The sequence below is a fragment of the Phaseolus vulgaris genome, chromosome 11 (genome assembly GCF_000499845.2).
Source record: "Phaseolus vulgaris cultivar G19833 chromosome 11, P. vulgaris v2.0, whole genome shotgun sequence".
Classification (NCBI taxonomy): Eukaryota; Viridiplantae; Streptophyta; class Magnoliopsida; order Fabales; family Fabaceae; genus Phaseolus; species Phaseolus vulgaris.
In genome coordinates this window covers 30276465-30298631 of record NC_023749.2, presented here as the reverse complement: position 1 = coordinate 30298631, position 22167 = coordinate 30276465, and the positions used below count along the sequence as shown (strand labels likewise).

General features: G+C 37.4%; 2 long non-coding RNA genes across 2 annotated transcripts; both read right to left on the bottom strand.

The window, feature by feature from the left end:
- Nucleotides 1-10751: 10751 nt before the first annotated feature.
- Nucleotides 10752-12277, bottom strand: LOC137824111 (uncharacterized). Its single transcript, XR_011083213.1, has 2 exons — nt 11896-12277; nt 10752-11080 (listed from the first exon to the last, which is right to left on the bottom strand). It is a non-coding gene; the product is annotated as an uncharacterized lncRNA (long non-coding RNA).
- A 1792-nt stretch (nt 12278-14069) lies between these two features.
- On the bottom strand, nt 14070-14588 carry LOC137829745 (uncharacterized). Its single transcript, XR_011084076.1, has 2 exons — nt 14437-14588; nt 14070-14355 (listed from the first exon to the last, which is right to left on the bottom strand). It is a non-coding gene; the product is annotated as an uncharacterized lncRNA (long non-coding RNA).
- Between the last annotated feature and the right edge of the window lie 7579 nt (nt 14589-22167).

Here is a 22167-nt window from a genome sequence, read left to right as displayed (position 1 = left end):
GTGTCGGATTTTCGTGATATTTTGTGTCGGATTTTCGTGGATTTGGTACATGCAAAGTGCATCCACACTCGGTCCATGCAAACATGTGGGAGATAATCAACTGTTTTCTTTGTAGTACGGATTGTTTCTCTGTTTTCCTAAAGTCATTGCTGCTATGTTTTCATAGTTTAAGGATTTCTCATAGCGGTAGATCGTGTTTGAAATCACGTCCATTTTTTTTATGTGAAAAATAAGTCAATAGAGTAATATCATTTTGATGTAAAAAATCTCCCTTTTTCCTATTAAAAATCCTACTAGATACCTTTCTCTCATTAGTGACCTGTACTCCGAAATATCAGCTATTTCATATCCATTTTTTTCATGATTATACTATGTTCTCATTTCTATTATTCCTATTTATTTTATCATTAGTTAAACGAAAATTATCTCACATCATCATCTTACGCAATAAATGATAATTAGTTCATCTGGTTCTCCATAAAATCTGTTAGCTATAATATTTTATATTCATTTCATAAATACATCTAAAATGAGAATCGGTAAGGAAAAATTATATTATGTTAAGCCTTCATGTTGTTGTTTTTTTATCAAAAAAAATAAAAATAATTACAACGGTATACTTCAGAGATATAAGATCAAAATACTTTCACCATCTAAAAGTAAAGGTTCCCACAATAAAATAGTCCAAGCTGCACTAATACTGCACTAGTAGTGTTGCTACATCACCAACATACCTGCAGCCAAACAACAAATTCCTAATTTCCTACGTAACAATTTTAACCCGTGATTGGTACCGTGATTGGTACATTCCTAGTCATTGCTGCATGATAATTTAACACTGCAGATCCATATTCGACCCACACAAATGTTAAAAAGACTGCACCCAAAGTTGTATTTTACTCTAGAAAAAGCTACTTATAAATATGGTTATTTATAAGCTGCACAATCCTTTGCACTTTTAAGCCTTGTTGTAATCATAGTCTTGTAGGAAAGTTTTTGCTTTCGTCTTTATAAACTTTCACACTGGTACTTAATTTATATAATTCATCTCTTGCGGTAGTTTCACCATTCTTTTCTCTTTGTTTCCATTATAACTTAATCCATTTATCTAAATATCATGGTTGAATGTGAACTACATGTGTCATTCTTTTGTACTTCAATTTATCTATTATTTCATATTCGAGCAGGTACTAGAAAAAATGAGATATACTTACGGAAATACTTGATATCCATATTTATCAAAAACAATAAAATTATCACTAGGATTGTCCATCAATAACAAGTTGACTAATCCGAATCAAAGAAGAATGCAGATAAATCATAGAACTATAAGATTAAATTAATAAAATGAAAGCAATGTATATTTGAGGTATTTTACTTGTATTATCATCAAGACGGTGCTAATATTGAACCCATAGGTGAATAATGTTGTTTAGTTTTTTATTATTATGTCTATTTTTATACTTTTATATTTACATTTCGTAAATTTTGTTATTTGTTTCCTTTATTAATGTTACATTCAACTATAAATTTTAAAATCTTTATATTTTAATATTTTTTCAGTTGTTTCAAGAATTATGTGCATTAAAAAAAATTATTGAAAAAAAACACAATACATTTAAGAAAACACAAAAAGTGAAATTAATAGGGTTTGGAAAATCCTACAAGTGACGGGATTTGAAAAACCCTTGAAATTAATGGAGGTTTATAGAACCGTCGAAAAATAATTGTCATATAAGGGATTAGTAAATGATAATCCATTAACGACGTTGTATCTTTCATAAAAGAAAAAAAGTAAACCGTAGATAATACATTTAGAGAAGACTAATGCTAAATATAATCCTGTTAAAAATAGTTTTTCTTGTAATGAATCATGTAATCAGTGAACATCAATAAGAAGTGAACAAAAATGTAAATGATGAGCTCAAGGAGCTGCAAACATCATTTGAAAACTAATACAAATGCAGGATTAAAATAAAAATAAAGTGTTCTATTATACAACAGATTGTAGATATAATTGAAAATACCCGTGGAAAAAAAAATATATGTGCATTGGATCTCTCACATAAGTTATATCTAATTGAAAATCGTTATATCAAATTAACTAGATATTAGTAGTTGCTATAAGTTTTACGTTTTCGTTTTGACAACTTTAATTCTTAAGATAGTTACATGGGATCTATTTGTTTTGAGATATTATACCTATTCGTTTTTTTATCAACAATGAATAAATTAAAATAAGAGGGATACTTTAGGTGTATCTCAACCCGTATACAAAATCTCATGCTTACTCCTCCTTATGACTTATAACAAGACCCCATTATATGGCTTAATCCACCTCATTACAACCCCAAAGCGGAATACACATAACCACATCCATACTTAGGAAACACCTACACTACAAAGCATGTAGCAGCGACTTGGAGCAGCAACCAAAGGGTGCTCCAATCATCTCAGGAAAGTTTAGAATAAATGTGGCATCAACCAAACCAGATGGGAAAATATGCAGCAATCAAACCAAATAAATTATGCAGCAATTTAAACAACAATTAACTTGCCAGACAGCTTTGCTAGCACTACACTCTACTACGTAGATCAGCAAGTCAAGACCACAGTTGGTTTGCTCACGGCCACTTGCCCTTGCATGCAGCAACCTTCAACATCGAACCTGCAAGTTCCTTCAGCTTATGCATTAAGAGAGAAAACCTTTGAGCATACGAAGGATGGCAATCTTAAAAACCATCTTTCATCCACCTATAGACTATGCCAAACATAGTTACCACAACTTCAGCTGCTACATAACAAAGACCCTGCAACCTTAGCTCCAAAAGATGTAACAATTAGGCACCCAAGCTGCATGAAGTGTTGCAACTGCAGTCCACACGCACACCTATCTTCCACGAACCAGCGTTCCACTCCACAACTCCAGTTGCTTCGTGGCCTCAAAGCCAGCTGATAATCCCGCCCCCTGTACTTGTATTGGCAAGGAGTAAACCATCAAAACTTGGCTCTGCACTTATACAGGGCAGACCCCTATGTCTTCCTCTCCAATACCACGTAACCTGTAGGAGTAAACAAAATTAAGCCTGCAACGTAACACACTACAGCAGCTGCAGAAACACACCATGGTTCTTAGGCCAGAAACCATGTTCCAAGTCCATATAGCCATAGAGTGAAATTATTGAACAAGTCACTGAGCTCCTTCCATCTAACTGGATCTATCCTTGCTGCCACTCCACACACCCTAAACCTTAAACCCTAAACCTTAAACCCTAAACCCTCCCTACATCCCTCTACTGCCCCTTATGTTGACAAATTTTTATACAAAGCGCATGGAATTTCTCCCATCCCATTTCCACAGATCCAGCAGAGGGAACACTCTACTCATTTACCCTTAATTCACTCCTCTCAGCCACTGGTTTAGCGTTGCATTCCAACCACGTCCCCAAACACTGAACATAGATCCCCTGTTTCACTATGGCCGAAAAAACTCACTCCCACCCTTCCTGTTCCCACAAGACCGAACAAGTTCTGTTACACGGCACCCTCCACTTCAGCAGCTTTGTAGACAGTGAACAGGATTAAGAATCAAATCCGAAAAATAGTAACTAAAAGGGGTAGTCCCAAACTTCAATTTAAGCCATATTGACAGTTGGGCAAGGTGGAAAATCTCTTCAGCATCAGCAATCCCTTGCTTGAAGACAACCAAATTTCTCTGGTCCCAAATATTTTGGACTATAGAAACCCAAATACCTTTCTAAATCTGATTTTGTTTAACATTAAGATGAAGCAAATGAAAATTCTCGAAGTGGTCAGAGATATCCTTGTGTTGGACAGACGAAATGTCTATCCATCTTAAGCATAAAAGCCAGACACACTGTGCATAAACACACTCTAGAAAGAGGTGTTGGGTTGTTTCTTGTGATTCATTGCACATCACACATAGGGGAGAATTTACAACCACACCCCTACCAATAAGATTATCAAGTGTTGGAAGTCTACCAAGCAAAATCCTCCATGCTGTAACGCTTTGGGTGTTGTTACAGCTCGCCACAGAAGGGAGAAGACATTATGTCGGCCGTTATTTCCTTGGCTATTCAGAGTCAAATAAGCAGATTTCACAGAAAACTTGCCATCATGATCCCCATTCCATATTAACGTATCCTGAATTTCCTGACACACAATCTTTCCTGAGATGAGGTTTAACAAATCCTCCTCCATAGGACTCTCCCAACAAAACCTAGGTCTTCTCCAACTTAGCCTCCAATTCCATCCTCCATCCTCCCAATTCCCCACTTCAGCCACCTACTTTCCTTGATCCAATGAAATAGAAAACATCCTAGGAAACATAGTTTAGAGCTTATTGTTCTCCAACCATGTATCTTCCCAAAATCTAACTTTGTCACCTGCTCCAACTTTCCATGTAACTGATTTCTGGAACCATCCATCACCTTCTCCCTTTTTACAGACCTTAGACAGGTCTCTCCACTACCATGAATAGCATCGGCTCGAGACTTGGAGTCTTGCTCCCCCCGTATAGTACTTGGATGCAAGAATCTCCTTCAATTTCCCCTTTTCCTCACTAAACAACCTCCAATACCATTTCGCTAACAATGCACTATTAAATAAACTGATATCCTTAACCCCCAAGCCCCATTCCTCCTTGTCCTTACATACTGTCACACACATTCTTTTTTACGTGCATTACATCTAGACAGTGTCTGACATCTAACTTACACCAATACGGAAGATAAAAAAAGATTGATCTCTTCTTCCATATTTCACTCACAGTTTGCTTCTTCTTCATTTTTCCAAAAGTCACATTAACATTTTTTATTTTTTCATAAATTTCAACACCACTTAAGGGAGTGGGACAAATGTCATGTTCTTGGTGTCCGTTAAAAGCTTTTTTCAATCTACGATACGGATGATATTTCTTTAGAAATCTACGATGCCCAAGATACACGGTTTTTCTTCCATGTTTCAACTGCTCATATGATGTCTTCTCTTCACATATTGGACATGCTCTATGGCCTTTCACACTATAACCTGGAAAGTTCCCATATGCAGGAAAGTCATTGATAGTACAAAATAACATCGCATGCAATCGGAAAGATTCATTCTTAAACGCATCAAACACATCAACCCCTTCATTCCACAATAACTTCAAATCTTCAATCAATGGATTAAGATAAACATCTATGTCATTTCCAGGTTGTTTTGGACCAGAGATCATCATACATAACATCATGTATTTACGCTTCATACACAAAGTAGGAGGTAAGTTGTAAATCACTAACAAAACGGGTCATGAACTATGATTACTACTTAAATTTCCAAAGGGATTCATTCCATCAGTTGCCAATCCAAGTCTTAAGTTTCTTGACTCTTTTCCAAATTCTGGAAATTCTTTATCAATCTTCTTCCACTGCAAAGAATCAGCTGGATGACGAAGTAGTCCATCACTTTTTCTATTATCTGCATGCCACCTAAGGTTTTTAGCATCATCTATATTTGCAAACAAACGCTTAAGCCTTGAAATTATTGGAAGATACCAAACAACCTTAGCAGAAGGACCTTCCTTTGTGAATTCATCAATTTCATCATTCTGACCAACTTTAACCTTATAACGTGACAAACCACACCTGGGACATCTTCTTAAATCTTCATACTCATTTCTGTATAAAATACAATCGTTAGGACATGAATGTATTTTTCTATACTCCACACCCATTGGACAAAGTATTTTTTTTGCCTCATAATTTCGATTAGGCAAGGTATTTCCTTCTGGAAGCATGTCCTTAAGCAATTGAAGCAATTCTATAAAACTTTTGTCAGTCCATCTATTCATTGCCTTCAAATTCATCAACCTTAACACTACTGATAATCGTGTGAAGTTAGTTGAACCAGGATACAAATGAGTCTCTCCATCATTAGACATATTTTCGAAAACTGCATTAGCAAAACATTCTGCACCCACATCACGAATCATGTCTTCTAATCTATCATCCATTGAGAAATGAACTTCCTCTGAAGCTTCGCGCACACTTGGCAAGTCTAACAATTCACCATGCCACGTCCATGTTGTATAACTTTTCAAAAATCCATCACACAAAAGATGTTCTCTAATTTCGGAAACACTCAAAATCCTTCCATTCAAACAATTGACACAAGGACATCTTATTCTTACTCCATTATTACAACTAACGACATTATGTTCTGCAAACTGTATGACTTCTTCCACCCCTTTTTCGTAAGCATCACTTATTCGTGGTGTATTAATCCAACTCCGATCCATAGAATTGGTAAACTAAGAAAATCTAAAAGTCACACACTATTCCATATAATCAAATGTACTATCTAATTCATTATAAAACTAAATCAAAATTGCCAAAGGTTGGACATCTCTGAACTCAGAATCAGTACGTTCATCAGGTAAAAACAATATCTAATATATATAAATCAAAATTGCTGAAGGTCGGACACCTTCGGACTCAGAATCACAACGTTCAACACATTTAAACAATATATAATAACAATATCTAACAATTATTAATTAATAAAATATATATAAATAAAAATTAATATATTATTAATTAAATAAATACTAACTTGGAAATGGAGCGAAACAAGAGTAGTAGAGAAGTTGGCGCCTTTCCGCGGGAGTGCAGAAATGTTAGCGCAACGGATTATAAGGCAGCGACGAAGTCTTGCTGTGACGAAGAACACGCGTGCGGTGGTCACGACCGAAGGACCCACGCGACGTCCAGACTGGCAGCTCACAGAGGACCCACGGGCGGGGCGAAGCCGCGATGAAGAAGCTCCGCAGGTGCGACGCCAAGACGACCCACGACGTGGGGCTGGGCGGTGGTGACGAGGAACGAGAGCTGCGACGCGAGGTGAGGTTGCGCGACGGTGACGAGCCACGACAAGTGTCGTCCAAGTGGCGATAGGTGTTAGCGGCGACGACCGGTGTGGCGGGCTCAAGGACGGCAACACGAACGTTAACAGTGAACGACGACACGAAACGACGTGGGGCTGGGCACACTCAAGGACGGCGCGACACAAAAACTGATGGAGATCAAGATCAAGATAAAATGGAGGCCAATAATCAAGGACAAGAAGAGGTAGAGGCTCAAGTGATAGACGCTCAAGGAGTTTTTAGCCCACCTCAAAGGCTTACAAGAAGCCAATTTAAGGCATTAGGAAATAATGGAAGGTTGTTTTCTCTTTTTATAGTTTCTTGTGTAATAAAAAGTGCTTAGAGGGAAACATGAGACACCTCTTTTGTAAAATCATTTTTAGACTCTAGTTTAGGAGCTTGGGGGTGTGAGCTTAGTAGTAAGCGTGAGCTTAGGTGTGAGCTTAGTAGGGGGTGTGTTGTAGGAGTAGGTAGCTTCTAGAATAAGCTTGTATTTGGTCGGCCCTTGCTCCTATAAAAGGAGAGCTTGGGTCCTTCATAATTCAGAATTGAAATTGGTAATAGAGAAACTCTACTCAATTTGAGAGAGAATTGTGAGAACTTTGTCTACTCCTACACCTTGTCTTATCTTGAGTGCATTTGGTTCTCTCAAGTGGCGGCAATAGCTCACTTATCTTGGAGCCTTCACCATCCAAGTGGCATGATCACCAAACCAAGTCCTTCATCTCCATAAGTTCTTCTCTCCTTCATCTTCCATTCCATCTTCCATGCTTTACGAAATGATAAATATGTCTTAAGCTTCTTTCTCTGCGGTTTTGTGTTTCCTTTTCACTTTATGTTCGGTTCTTTTCTGTTCTAGCTGGATTTGTTCGGTTCATTTCTGTTTTTAAAGCTTTCTATTCTGTTCATTTGCCTTAATACACATTTTAATCGGTTCAATTGGCAATAGATGGATCTTCCATATGAGTTTGGTGTTTGGTGTAAGTTTTGGTGAGTTCTTGAAACATATAACATTGATCCAATTCTATTAAAAGTGTCTATGCTATCTCCAACTCAAGTTGATTCCATAGAATGTCAAAGAATCATCTCTACTTTGCTAGTGGAATCATATCATGTGGTATCTAGAGTTTAGGTTTGTTCTTGTTTAATTTTGAGTTGTGTTGCACTTTTAATTCAAGAGCTCTATATTTCTTGTTGTTTACCTTTCTGTTTTTAGGCTTAATTTGAGTTTTATTGTTGTTTTCTTAATTGTGCCTATCAAGTGTTTGTGTCTTTTCCTTTTTAAATCCATACAAGTTTTGTTATAGTCATGTTTTTCCAAGAATGTCATCACTTCTTGTAGTACTTTTATTGAATTTTTTGTTTCTTGCTTTGGTGTAATACAATTTTCTGAATTTGTATCTTGATCCTTTGTGCATTTTCTGTTTTAGTATTGAGTTCATACTTGTATGTTAGATCTATACAAGTTCCTATACATCATTTCCATTATGTCTTTGCTAGTTCTTAATTCTGTTTTTCATTCCTGTTAGGATTCCTCTGTTTTTCTGAAAACGTGCTTACTGTTTCGATTTATTGCAATTGATTTACTCACTGGAAATTTCTGAAATTCTGGATTTTTATTCTTTAAAGTGTTATAAAAAAAGTAGCAAAAAGAAGTACTTCAAAATTCAAAGTACAAAAAAAATGATAAATCAAAAACAAAAATTGTGCAATTCTGCCGAAAAAATTACGGTAATCTGGCAGCGATTTTAGAAAATTTATCTCAATTAATTGGCTTACTGTTTTTGAGTAATTCCAGTGCCATTGTTGAGCTAAGATCTTGAACTTTCTGTGGTTAAAATTTCATAATCCAGTTCGCTTTATATCGTTCCAGTTAAATCAGTGAACATCAAGCACAGTTTGCATAAAAAAACCCTTTGGAAAAGTGAAAAGCAATGAAAAGAAGAAGTGAAGAATAGAGAATGCGCTGGCCAGAAATTTGAAATCTGAAGAGAAACAAAGACGGTTCCCTTGGAACCGTCGTGGTATGTCCAACTTATAAAGACAGTTCCAGTAGGAACCGTCGTGATATGTCCATGTTTGAGGTTTTAAAGACGGTTCCAGTAGGAACCGCCGTGATATATCTAACTTATTTACAAAATTGCCACTGTGTTTTTTATAATGATGGTTATTTCTAAGCCGTCTTTGTTGGGAGTCGTTAATGAAGCTTTTTGTACTAGTGCTATTACTACAAAAAAAAGTGTATATTGTGGCGGTTATTTTCGTATAAACTGGCGGTTATAACCGCCACAATATACGCTTGTGGCGGTTTCCCAAACCGCCATAGAACTGGCCGCCACAAAGTTTAATGTGGCGGTTTTACTCTACCCGCCGCAACACCCGCCACTTTAAACATAGTGTAAATAGTGACAGTTTTTATATGTAAGTAGTGTCAGTTATAACTGCCGCAATTTACATTCATTGAAGAAGATTCTGGCACTATAATATACGTAAGTAGTGTCAGTTATAACTGTCGCAATTTACATTCATTGAATAAGATTCTGGCGTCATAATATACATAAGTAGTGACGTTTTTAACTGACGTAATTTTAATTCTGAATAAATGAAGTTTAACCACCACATTTTTATAATTTTTTTTAAGCGGTTTTATACAATTATAAAATTTAACTACCACTTTTTCATAATAAAATAAAATATTGTATAAAGTTATAATCATCTATTCATTTCATTAAAATTAAAACACACATAATAATGTTCAAAAGTTTATATGTAATTGAAAATTAAAACACATAAAAAGTTCATACATCCCTAATTAAGTTTAAAATTAAAACACACATCCCTAATCAGTTTTGCTTCTAGCACTTGATCCTATTACTTGATTAGGTGATGGAACACCATTTCCATAATTGATACCTGAAATAAATAATTTTTAGTTAATGAATTTGTATGTTTATAATTATCAAATAAAAGACACCAATAAATATTTAAATATATTAATAGCTCATAGTATACAAATAATCAAAACAATCCAGATTTACAATTCACCAATTTCAACTTACAAAGAAAAATCAAATAGCAATTTTAACACAATTGTAGATGGTCATACAGTACCTAAATGAACATGCACACTTGTATATTCTTAACCTATAATTTTTATTAATGTGAAACAAAATTCATATTTTCACTTAAAATTTCAATTTACAAATAGGCACTAAACAGTAATTTATGTGCAATAAAAACGTGGACCCTACATGTATTATTTCAAGATTGAGTGTCGCATCAAAACATCATAGACTGAAATTGAATTGTTCTAAACCCAAAAAAAACAAATGGCCCCACAAGTATTAAATTTGGCAAATATATAGAGAAAAATGAAAACCAATTCGACGGTGGACTCACTCACACCAAGAAATAACCATGCAACAATTCTAAATCGTGAATAATTGACTTCATTCACAATGTCAAGGATATTATTCTTTAAATTATATTATAATAGAAATTACAATAACAGAAAGAGAAAAACAATGAAACATTAATCTTGTAACTTAAACCTTGAGTAACACAAAATCAATTTATAAAATAAAATTTAATTATATATTATTATTTTATCATATTTTTAATTGACTTAAGATTTTTACACTTTATCCTACTGAAAATATAACCTCTATGTAGAAAGAAAAATAAATGATAGAGAGTGATAAGATAAGTTTAAGAAAAGTTGTGATTACATCTTAAGGTATATAGTGTACCGTTTATTTCTTTTTGTTTGATTATTCATCTTCGTCTTTGTATGCTACTGCTAAAGCTGAAATATTGCATGCTAATGGACTTGAAAAGTAGAAATATTTTTGAATGCTTTTAACATCTTAAATATTAAGAAAATTATTAAAATTGTTCAAGAGTTTAATTTTGTCCCTCTTTAACATTTTTTAGAGTTATAGTACAAGCCCTTCATTATAAAAAGGTAGATGAAATAAAATTAATGAAACTGCTCATACAAGCAGCAAGGTAGAGAAAAGTAAGTAACTTGGCTTTGAAGTGTAGAAGCAGACTGCATGTATATATCATCAACATCATCCATTCCATAGCTAACGGTTCATCTCCAATTCCCTTTTCACCTCTCTCAAGTTCTTCCAATAAATCTCAAACTCCTAGAAACTGCGTGCATAGAGCAGAAATTTAACAGAGGAGTAAAATTATAAATCTACATTCTAGAACAAAATATTTTTAATAAAAGATAAACACAATCAATGATTAGTAATAAATTACATTTACAAGTTGGAAAAAGGGATAACGCGCAAATCAATTCAATAACATTAACTTGCAATCCACAATTCTAGAGTATATTTTTGTCACTTCTGAATATCTCAGTTCACACATCTATAATTGATAAAAGGAGAATGAGTGCAGCAAGATACAATTAATATAGAGAGAATATGCTCCGTCGAAGCCATGCCCATACCACTCTTTGTTGTGCCATAGGCAGCTCCCACACCTTCCTCTATCATTTCAAACAACTCTTAGTAAGATAAATCAGAGAATGAAGAGCTAACAAAAATTCTCACAATCCCTCTTTCTATGTTTAAATACACAGCTATTCAACCTCTTCTACCAAGCAATTTCAAGAATCAAAACAGAGTGAAGAAATTTCAACAAACTAATTTTGTCCATCGAAACCCAAACAAAGCAATGAATAACCAAAAACTATCCAGTATCAACATCAACCTATATCTATGAGAAACTAAATCTACGATTTGAAGCTACGCAATTGAATCCAACAAAACAATTGAACCACATAAACTACAAAAAAACAACTGAATCAATCATAACATATATTGTTTACCTTTTTTCTCTTTCATGCAAGGATCAAATTAAGCATAGGACAACAAAAGTTCCTAAAAAATTGAAACTCGAAAGACATCATGTAACTATTCCAAACACAAATCTAAATGAGAAGTTAGGGATTGAATTACAAGAGAAGATGAGTGCAACTGCGGCTCCAATAAATTTAAACCCTCTCTGCAGTCCCTCGACGACGCCGATCCTGATGACCTCCTCCGCTACTTCGACAAGCCTAACATCCCTCTCAACAAACAAAAGCGTCTCGCCAACATTGTCGTCGACGCCGTCCTCGATAGCGTCCATCGCCACCACCCACCGCAAAACCCTCCAGAAGGTCCGATGCAGATCTCCACCTACATCAAAATCAACGCATTAGAAACGAGACAGTTTGAGCGGGCTTTGATCGTTGTCGACAACAGGAGCTTTGTGAAGTATTTGGAAGGATTCATTGCTCCATCTTATGACCGGAACCAGCATCACGCAACGATGAAGGAGTTCTGCCCTCTATAAACTGGCGTTGGAATAGGGTTTCAAAGGTTTTAGAAAGTTTTAGAGGATAGAACGAGAATTTGGAAAATCAAAATTTTGAATAAGCGTGGGAAATGAAAATGGAGGGAAATAAAGTAAATAGGATGGAGGGAATAAAAATGAAAAATCAAAACATTGTATATTTTATAAAATGAGAGTTTTAATATGACGGTTATTTAAGTGTCGTATTATATTGATAATTATGACAGTTTTTAATAACCGTCATATTAAAACTGTCGTTATTTACATAATTTTTTGTAGTGTATCTAGTTCCCTCTCCAAGCTGACCACGTTTTCTGTACCAAAAAATCTCACAAAATCGAATCTTCGGCCCCATCTATTCCTTCTCCTTGATATGAACACTTCCTTGACTCTAGCCCATTTCTGGAAGAATTTCAGCATCTCGTACTCCCCGTGGCTAGCCGGAAAGTTAGAGAAGAAGAAAGTTGTGAAGGAGTTGGCATAGGATTGGTTCTTTCGCATCCCAAATTTCCTCCACGATTCCTCCATTCGATACAATTTTTTTTTATTCGTTTTTTTTATATAACAGAACTGAACATTTTAAAAAGAAATTTATTTTAAATTAATAAAAAAAAACTTATATGAGAAAAAATTCTAACTTAAATCAGTCATGTTTACACAATTGAAGAATGTGGGAGCACAAGGCCCTGCATTGTGAAAAAAATAAAGTTGGCTTGGAAACCAGTTAAGGAAGAAAAAACAACGACACACAACTCAATGTGTTAAAAAGACAGCTATGGGCTGTTTTACAAACTCTGTTGAAGCTGAATTACTAGAGTCATGTATGCTATTAAGATTTTCATACACATAATTTGCCTTATTTTATATTCTCATAATTTTCTTTTGGATTTTGCTGCACTAGTCTCCCACTTGTATTGTTTTCTTGTTAATGATTGATGTTAATTGGGGTCTCCAATCTAATTGGATTGTAAACAACATAACAAGTTGCCCTTTTTTAACCAATTTTTTAATGCTTACTATTTTAACAATATAATTAATAGACTCATAAATTTTCGACATTCTATTATATTTAATCTGTTATATAATTTATTATTAAATTTAACAATTAATATAATTTGATTTACATTGTTTCCAATAGAGCTATGGAAGCTCATGTTTCAAAGAAGAAGCTTCAATATATTACACATAAATAAAGTGTTTATCTCACTACTATTGAATTTATAAATTATATTTTCATTGATATTTAAATTGTAGTGCCAATCAATAAAAAAATCATAAATGTAAATATTATGTGGTGACACATATGCAACCAAGTATATATTCCAACATTATTGACTCCTGAAATAAGATAATGTATAAGTTAAATATCTTAATCAATTAAATATGAATTACACTTTTTATTGATTATATCAAATTTAAAATTTGTAGATATTTAGTGATTCATTACATTGAACAATGAAAATATGAAGAAAAAAAATATGTTTTTGTAAGGATTATTGGTGGATTTTTTTTAGTTAATTTTATGATACATGTAATATTAGATTTTGAACTTTGTATACCGTGTTTATCTTATATAAATATCTATAATTTTTGTAGTATGAATTCCTATCTATTGTTAAACATAGTAAATTCAAAGTAATTAACCTAAAAAAGAATTAGCATAATAATAAAAATTATAACGATTTGTTTATTTGATATTTTCTTAGTCTGAACACTAATAAGGTCTATTATTAAGTTTTAAGCCATATAAAGGTGAGGAATTTGAAGCATATATTTAAGTTTTAAGGCATAGAAAGATAATGAATTTGAAGTAATGTGATGAAATCGAAAATTTAATTTATCATGAAACATATTAATTTATTAATTCTCAATGACATAATTATGGATGAAATGTGTAGCACATCACTGATCACAAGGGCATTCGCATCTGTGAGTTGCCATATTACAAAACGCCTTGCATGGTGGTTTGCAAAAATTCAAGCAATCACGGTTTGTATCACACTTTTGTATTCCGTCAACTTGGTTGTTCTCAGAATATTTGTACACATCTCTTGTATTTGGGATGCTCAACACACCATTCCCTGCAAAAACATACACAAATTCAATAACAATTAAGAGTCTTTTCATAAACTCAAATATCAAAATATGTTCAAACAATATACCATAGCATGCTATTAGAGCAAATATGACAACACTCAAAGCTATCTTATTAACCACACCCATCTCTCTCTGCTTTCTGCTTTCTGCTTTCTTTCTGCTTTCTACTTTCTTTGTGGGTTTCTTACTCTCTCTTCATTTCAGTTTGTACCTTCTACTACATATTTATACTACTACTTAGTCAATGTTTTGTTCTTTCTTTTATTCATTTCTAAATTACTATTAAATAAAATAGCAATCAAACAAAGCAAGTATTAACACTACATTTAAAACCTTTGAAGATTCAACATTACCATTATATTTAATTTATTGTTGACCATAGAGACACATATTTCTCATATTATTTGAAAATCTCCTTTATAATCGCATTATTACTATGAATATTAATTAATATAACTAATATGGTTATTAATAATTACTAATATTATTATTAATATTGTTTTTAATTTTATTAATGTTATTATTAATATTACTAATATTATAATTAATATTGTTATTAATACTGTAAAAACCCAAAAAGTTCCTACACACTACACTTTGAACTAATTGAATGGTCTTGTAAAACTTATAGTAATTCAACTATAAAGTAAAGATATACACCATATATATAAATATATTTTTTTACAAAATGAGGTTAAAATTTATTATCTATCATTTTATCACTCTTGCAACTATACTATATTTGCTTGTGTATATACTATAATTATCAGAGTTTATAATACAAATAAACAATGGAATCTTTACTGTTAATTAATTTTTTTTGCCTTAGATTTCAATTGTATTTGATTTTTTTTTTACTTTCACTTCCAATGTGAACGTTGATTCGTTAATATTGTAATGTTTGAGTTTTTCCTTTCATTCAGTGTTTCTTTTTCTCACAACTTTCGTTGCCAGGAAATCATCTCCAAACATAACTTAGAGGAAAGTCTTGGTACTTAAGTAGTTCATTGTGACTCACCTCACTTTCTTGGGATTTCCAAAGATTCTGAAGTTCCCAGTGATAAATGTAATACAAAAGGACCCACTTTTGTAAGGGCACTAGTGCAGAAATGTTAAACAAGGACGGCTATTTTACATTTACAATGGCGGCTATAGAGCCGCATTTGATCAGCACGCATTTGTAAATCAAAGAGATACAAATGCGACTATATAGCCACATTTGTTTCTTTTTTATCAACAAAGAATTAAATGAATATAAAAGTGTACCGCCCTGGTAGTCGGAAGTGATGACGTGGCATCCAGCTACAGTATAGGCGTGTTGACAAGGCGCCAGGTTGGCAGAGGGGAAGGAAGTCGGGGGGCTCGTGAAGTCGCCAGTTATTAAGTTGGCGTGTTCCGATCTCCAGCATACCAGAGCCGGCGATCACCGGGTTAAATATGAAGTCGCCAGATGTAAACTCAGGCGACCAAATGATTGGAGATCGCCAGAGCAAGCACATCGCCAGAGATGAAGGTGGTGCAGATTATGAAGGCGGCCGGCGAGACCACAGGGAAGGTGTACGAAGGCACCCTAACTCGCCAGTTCCAGTAGAGATCGCACTCCCAAGTTAGCTATGCACTGGGCAGTACCATGCATAAGTAACTTAGCCAAAAAGAAAGTCAGAAGCAGCGCCCAAGTCAAGGAGGCTCCAGATGATGGCACGTGTACGACTGGATGCGAGCCACGTGTCCAAGTCTGGAACTGCCAGGAGAGAGAAAGTAACCAGGTATTTAAGGGTTCCCCAACGAACTTTTGAGGTACACACGTTCAGATATACTCTTTACGCTTGCGAGTTCTTGAGCATACTGTGAGAGAGAACATTGCACGGTTCCTTGAGAGTTCTTGAGTGTTATTGCTCTTAGTATTTGGTGGTTCGGTCACTGACTTGGGCGTTGGAGTGCGATCGGCCGCAGCGGCGCTGCTCTGTTCTTTTGCAGGTTCTTGAGGTGGATCTTGGCGGAGGACGGAGGTTGAAGCGGTGCACACGTCGATCCAAGTTTGACGAGGCAAGTTCCAACGTTCTGGTCAACAGGCAGGATAAAAAAGGAACACTTTAGGGGTGTTCCAACCCTTATACAAAAACCTTATATTCCTCTCACACAAAACTAACACTAACCATTTTACATTCTCAACATGTGCAGTTTTGCTAACTAGTAACTACTATTTGAAAATTCAAACAATTGAATCCTCCACCACCTACTTGTCAACCGCTTGATCCGTCCAACCTTGCCCAGACTCTATCTAAATAGAGACTGCTATTCAATGCCAAAATGACAGGATACTCTAATCCTGCACAAAAATAAAAACCTGCCCCCACTCATACCTATTCCCCAATTCCAACAGGCCTCCACTTGGGTTTCATCTACCTGAGACAATCCCACTCATCCAGTCAATCCTTACTCCTAAGCCTGTTTTACTCTTCCTGCAGATTCATACCATTTTACTACCCTCATCACCACCAAAAAACCACATATGCTTGTTTGATTAAAAAGTTCCACCTGTATGTGTCAATACTGTATCATTACAGCACCAGAGCAGAACATCATTTGGCCACCATGATTCCTTTAGCCTACCCTCTTCCACCACCTGCCTTCCAATTTACTTTCTCCACCCTCCTTTACTTGCCTTCCAATACAAGTGTTATGCATCATTTATATTATCAATAGATTATGCAACTTCAATTAATGATTATGTAGTACTATGCAGTATCAGAGAGCTACCTACAACTTTGCAAACCTGCAACCCGACAGATCCCTCCTAGTAACCTGTTTTACTCTTCCTATAGATTCATACCATTTTGCTACCCTCATCACCACCAGAATACCACATATGCTTGTTTGATTAAAAGGTTCCACAGGTATGTGTCATTACTGTATCATTACAGCACCAGAGCAGAACATCATTTGGCCACTAAGATTCCTTTAGTCTACCCTCTTCCATCACCTGCCTTCCAATTTACTTCTTCCACCTTCCTTTACTTGCCTGCAGCTTTGCAAACCTGCAACCCGACAGATCCCTCCTAGCAACCCCTGCACCACCTTACTCTGTTCTTTCTTATTTCCTTTAAATTGTATTCATTTCTTCACATGAAAAGGCTGCTTAACTTCAATTAAGATCATCCTAACCTCATCTAGATGTTAGGTATCAGCTTACTAGTTTTTATACAACATTCTACAGCAGGAGCACTCCTTTAAAAGGATATATCAGGCGCACACTAAAATCAAACCTGCAGCAGGAACACTCCTTTAAAAACCACAGAGCGTGCTTATCCACACACCCTCAACCACCAGCCTCACCCATTTACTTGTAGCTTCTAATGCAAATAAGGGGGTTCAACATCCAATCTGTAAAAGAATAGCTAAAAGAGGGACCCTTGTGCTTTAGGCATTGCCAGGACTTGAGCTGGACTTTCTGAAAAATCTCCTCCACATCTGCTACCCCTTGATTAAAACCAATGGAGTTCCTTTGCTCCCATATACATGCCATTATAGTTGCCCATACTCCTTTCCATAAAAGATTTTGTCTACTGCTGAGTTGGGGTAAGTAAAAACTTTCAAAGTGAGATCAGATGGCATTCTGCTGTACAAACACAATGTCAATCCATTTAAGACATAACGACCACACCCTCTGAGCAGCAGCACATTCTATGAATGTATGTTGACATGTTTCCTCCTCTGACTCACACATAGCACAAAGAATTGTGTTCATGATCACCCGTCTTCTACTCAAATTTTCCCTTGTAGGTATTCTACCTATAAGAACCCTCCACGTTGTGGTTAACACGTCGGGGAAGGTTTTGATTTTCCAAAGGTATCTGAACACATCATTATGGGAGCTTCTAATAGGGTGAGCTATACATTCATACGTAGAATTTACAGAGAACAGCCCCGAGTCATCAAACCCCCATACCTGTATATCTTCCTGATCCCTTGATAGCCTAACTCGTGATAAGTGCATAGCCAATTCTGATTCCAACGTGCTTTCCCACTCTAATCTTACTCTTCTCCAGCTATGTTTCCATTCCCACAATTAGTCTACCTAAGAACCAACCTCTTCCACCTTTTGGCCCTGGTTTAAAGAGATTGAATAAAGTCTGGGAAATAAGGTTTTGAAACTACTATTACCGGCCCTTACGTCCTCCTAAAATCTTACTTTGTCTCCACGTCCTACTTTCCAAACGACTTGCTGATGAAACCAACCTACTCCTTCTCCCTCCATGCACACTTTATGTAAGTCTCTCCACCACTTGGATTGGACTTTTATTGGTTCTTGCAGGCATTCTAAATCCATCCCATACTTTGAAACCAACAGCTCCTTCCACCTCCCTTTCTCTTCAGATATCAGGCGCCATCTCCATTGAGCCTGAAGAGCATATTTAAACTTCATTATATCTCTGATCCCCAAACCACCTTCCTCTTTTGGTTTACACAGCACTTCCCACTTGACCTAAGCAATCAGTTTGTTCTCCTTCCCCTAACCCCATAGGAACCTCCGTTGTAGGCTGATTATGCTTTTGCACACGCGATCTGGTGCTTTATAAAGAGATAGGTAGAATAATGGCACTGCTGTTATAACTGATTTGATGAGACATATTCTCCCTGCCAAAGATAGAAATCTCCCTCTCCATGCATTGAGTCTGGCTCTTAGTTTACTTAGGACAGGCTCCCAGAAAATGGTCTTCCTTTGATTCCTTCCCACCTCTAGGCCCAGATACTTAAACGGAACTCCTATCTGGTCACAATTCAAGGTTTTTGCATAGCATACCATGGCGTTTTGATTAACATTTACGCCTGCAATTCTGGATTTATGGATATAACCGCATTTGTATATGCTTCTGAATCAGGTGAGAGGGTTTAAGGGTATAGCATTTACCAATGCGATTATTACCATAGTCGCATTCGTAAATGTGATTTACAATGGCGGCTTTGGTAAATAGATGTTGTACCCTCTAGGTCTCGGTTGACCGTTGATCGTTGACCAAAGTAGACATGGGACCCCCGAAGGAGGGGCCCACGCGGAAGGTTCATTTGGTTAGGAAAGAGTCTCGTTAGGCTCACATGGAAGAGGACCGAGGAGGTGTCGGCCTGGAGGAGGGGCGAGGAGTCCTCGGCCCTCGGCCACCGAAGGGGAAGATGAGTCAGAAAGGTGGCTTGAAGGCCACATCCCAACTATCAGTGTAGAGAAGCCCAGACCACCAAGACCATGCATGAGGGTGTAGGGAAGCGGCAGTACGCCCCACCACTAGATAACCACTGGAACCGATACGACTCGGTAGAGTCTCGTTTCAGCGGCGATCGACATGCATGGGACGTGCGAGGGCAGTGTACGCTCAACCTGGATGAACCCTCTGATATTGGGCGTATGAGTTGACACCTGAGGGATCATCCCGTGCCAGTTGCACTTCGAGAAGGGAGTCTTACACACTGGGATTTCCCTAAGTTGGGTTACAGTGTCGTAAGGCCACCCATGCAAAGATATGTTTAAGTCAGAGGAAGACACGTGGCAGAAGCACCGGGAAGGTATATAAGCCTTTCTGAAGGGCTTAGCAAGGTACGTTTTAGACATTTGACGTTTTACACATTCTCACACTTTACGCACAAGTGACTTGAGAACGAGAGAGAATTTAGTTACAATTCAGTTGTGTGCTTCCTGAACACGGTGTCTGTGGTGTTCTGATACGGAGGTGTAACGGTGTTTTCTGCCAGTACTGACTTGAGCGTCAGAGTGCAAACGGCCGCGAGGGCGCCCTTTTGTCTCTCTGTTTTAGGTATTCACGGCGGCGAAGGGTGAAGATTGGAACGAAGACGAAGGAGTCCTTGATACGCAGCTCGTAGTTACGCACAAAGGCAATCTGGTTAATCAACAGGAACATTTGGTGCCCACCGTGGGGCCTGATCTAAAACAGCAGTCCCACCGCAAGAAGTTCGAGTTTCAGTAGCGACAGCAAAGTTCGTGCAGGTTTTCCAAGATTCTTGCAAGATTCACCAAAAATCTTCAAGATTTTTTCGGTTCCATGGAAGAAAGTTCCAAGATTTGCAGAAACAGTTCAAGATTCTCCAAGAAACCGTGAAGAATGAGGACCACTAGGCAGAGTTCAACAGCGCGCAGAGAGTCAATGCATGACCTTGCAGCAGGTCATGGAGGTGATGCAAGGCCTTCAAGAGGTGATGGCGGCGTCGAGGGCGGAGCAAGAACGCATTCAGTTGGAGCTTGCGGCGTTGCAGGAAAGAAACGAAGAGGTGTGCCGCGCGAACGAAGAGTTGCGCCGCAGGATGGGCAACCACCCTGGGAATCGCGAAGCAGAGGATCGCGAGTGCTTCACACCACCCAGGGAGTTCCCCATGCCTTTCTCGCAGTCCATCAAGGAGGCAGTGATTCCACCCACGTTCGTAGGCCTGAAGGTTACGTTCACGGGGATGGAAGATCCAGAGGCACACCTCATTCCGTTCCACACGCAGATGATGCTTGATGGAAGAGTCCCAAGCACAAGCCCACATGCAAGCCCACCAATGGGTAGATTTGGGCCAACCCTAGAGTTATGGCCAAGAGGATCCAAGAAGACGTTCTTTTACATGTTCAAAAGGCATAAACTCTAGTGTAGAGTAGACTTTAATTTCTTGTCAAAATTAGCATAGGAACTTTATTTGTAATTTTTCTTAGAATTAATTTTGGCACCTAAAATACCAACCTAGGTAAACTTAGAGTTTCTAAAAAAACCTCTAAATTTACCAAGGCCGGTCTAGAAAGCCCATGGAGGGGGTGAGCATACAAACTAGACACACCCCTCTCCATGTGCTCATTTAGGCTCCACTTTTGGGAGGGAATTCATTTGAATTTCCCTCCATTTTCTTTTGAATTTCCAGCCCTCTAAACACTATAAATTGAGGTGCTTGGCTCTCATTTCGTAAGATTGAATAGAGTATTGTTATGCTGCCAATTTTGTGCCATACACTACTCCTTGCCTAGCATCTAGGTTTTAATCTTCACTTCATCACCTTCAAAGGGGCTGGCCAAACCTCCCCAATACCCCACTCTCATGCACCTTCAAGGCACCCATACTTCTTAGGAAGGCCTTGTTCCATCAACATACCACAAAGCTTCCGCAAACCACCCACAAAACACAAAAGAGAAGAGCTCAATGCCATCAATGCTTGTCGGCGGTTCTGATGCCGTGAGGTGCAAGTTATTCATGAGCACGCTGGCAGGGATGGCAATGGACTGGTTCATCAACCTTCCATATGGCCACGTGACATCCTTTGCACAGTTATCACAACTGTTCAGGGAGTCGTATATCGCAAACCGGGCTCCCCCCCCGGTGTCGTATGATCTCTTCGATGTGAAGCAGTTTCAGGGGGAGACGTTGAAGGAATACATCAACCATTTTGGGGTGCAGGTGGTGAAGGTTAGCACCACAGAAGAGCCAATGATCGTGTATGCCTTCAGGAAGGGAATCTGCACAGGGCCATTCTGCGAGTCGCTCATCAGGAATCTCCCCAGAACTTTTGCAAAAATCACGCGTCGAGCGGTGGAGCACATTGCCACGGAAGGTGAGGTGTGCGAGAAGCGTGCAAGTGTCACACCCGCACGCCCAAGAGCACAGTTGCGCGCACAGCCCGCGAGGGTGAACGAGGTCGTGACTGGGAGGAGAGGTTAAGAGAGAAAGCTCCCCTACGAGGCGAGGAAGCCGCAGGCGAGGTGGCGCTCAGGGGAAAACATGCCGGTTAGGCACGACTTTGTGGTGGAGCTGAAGGACCAC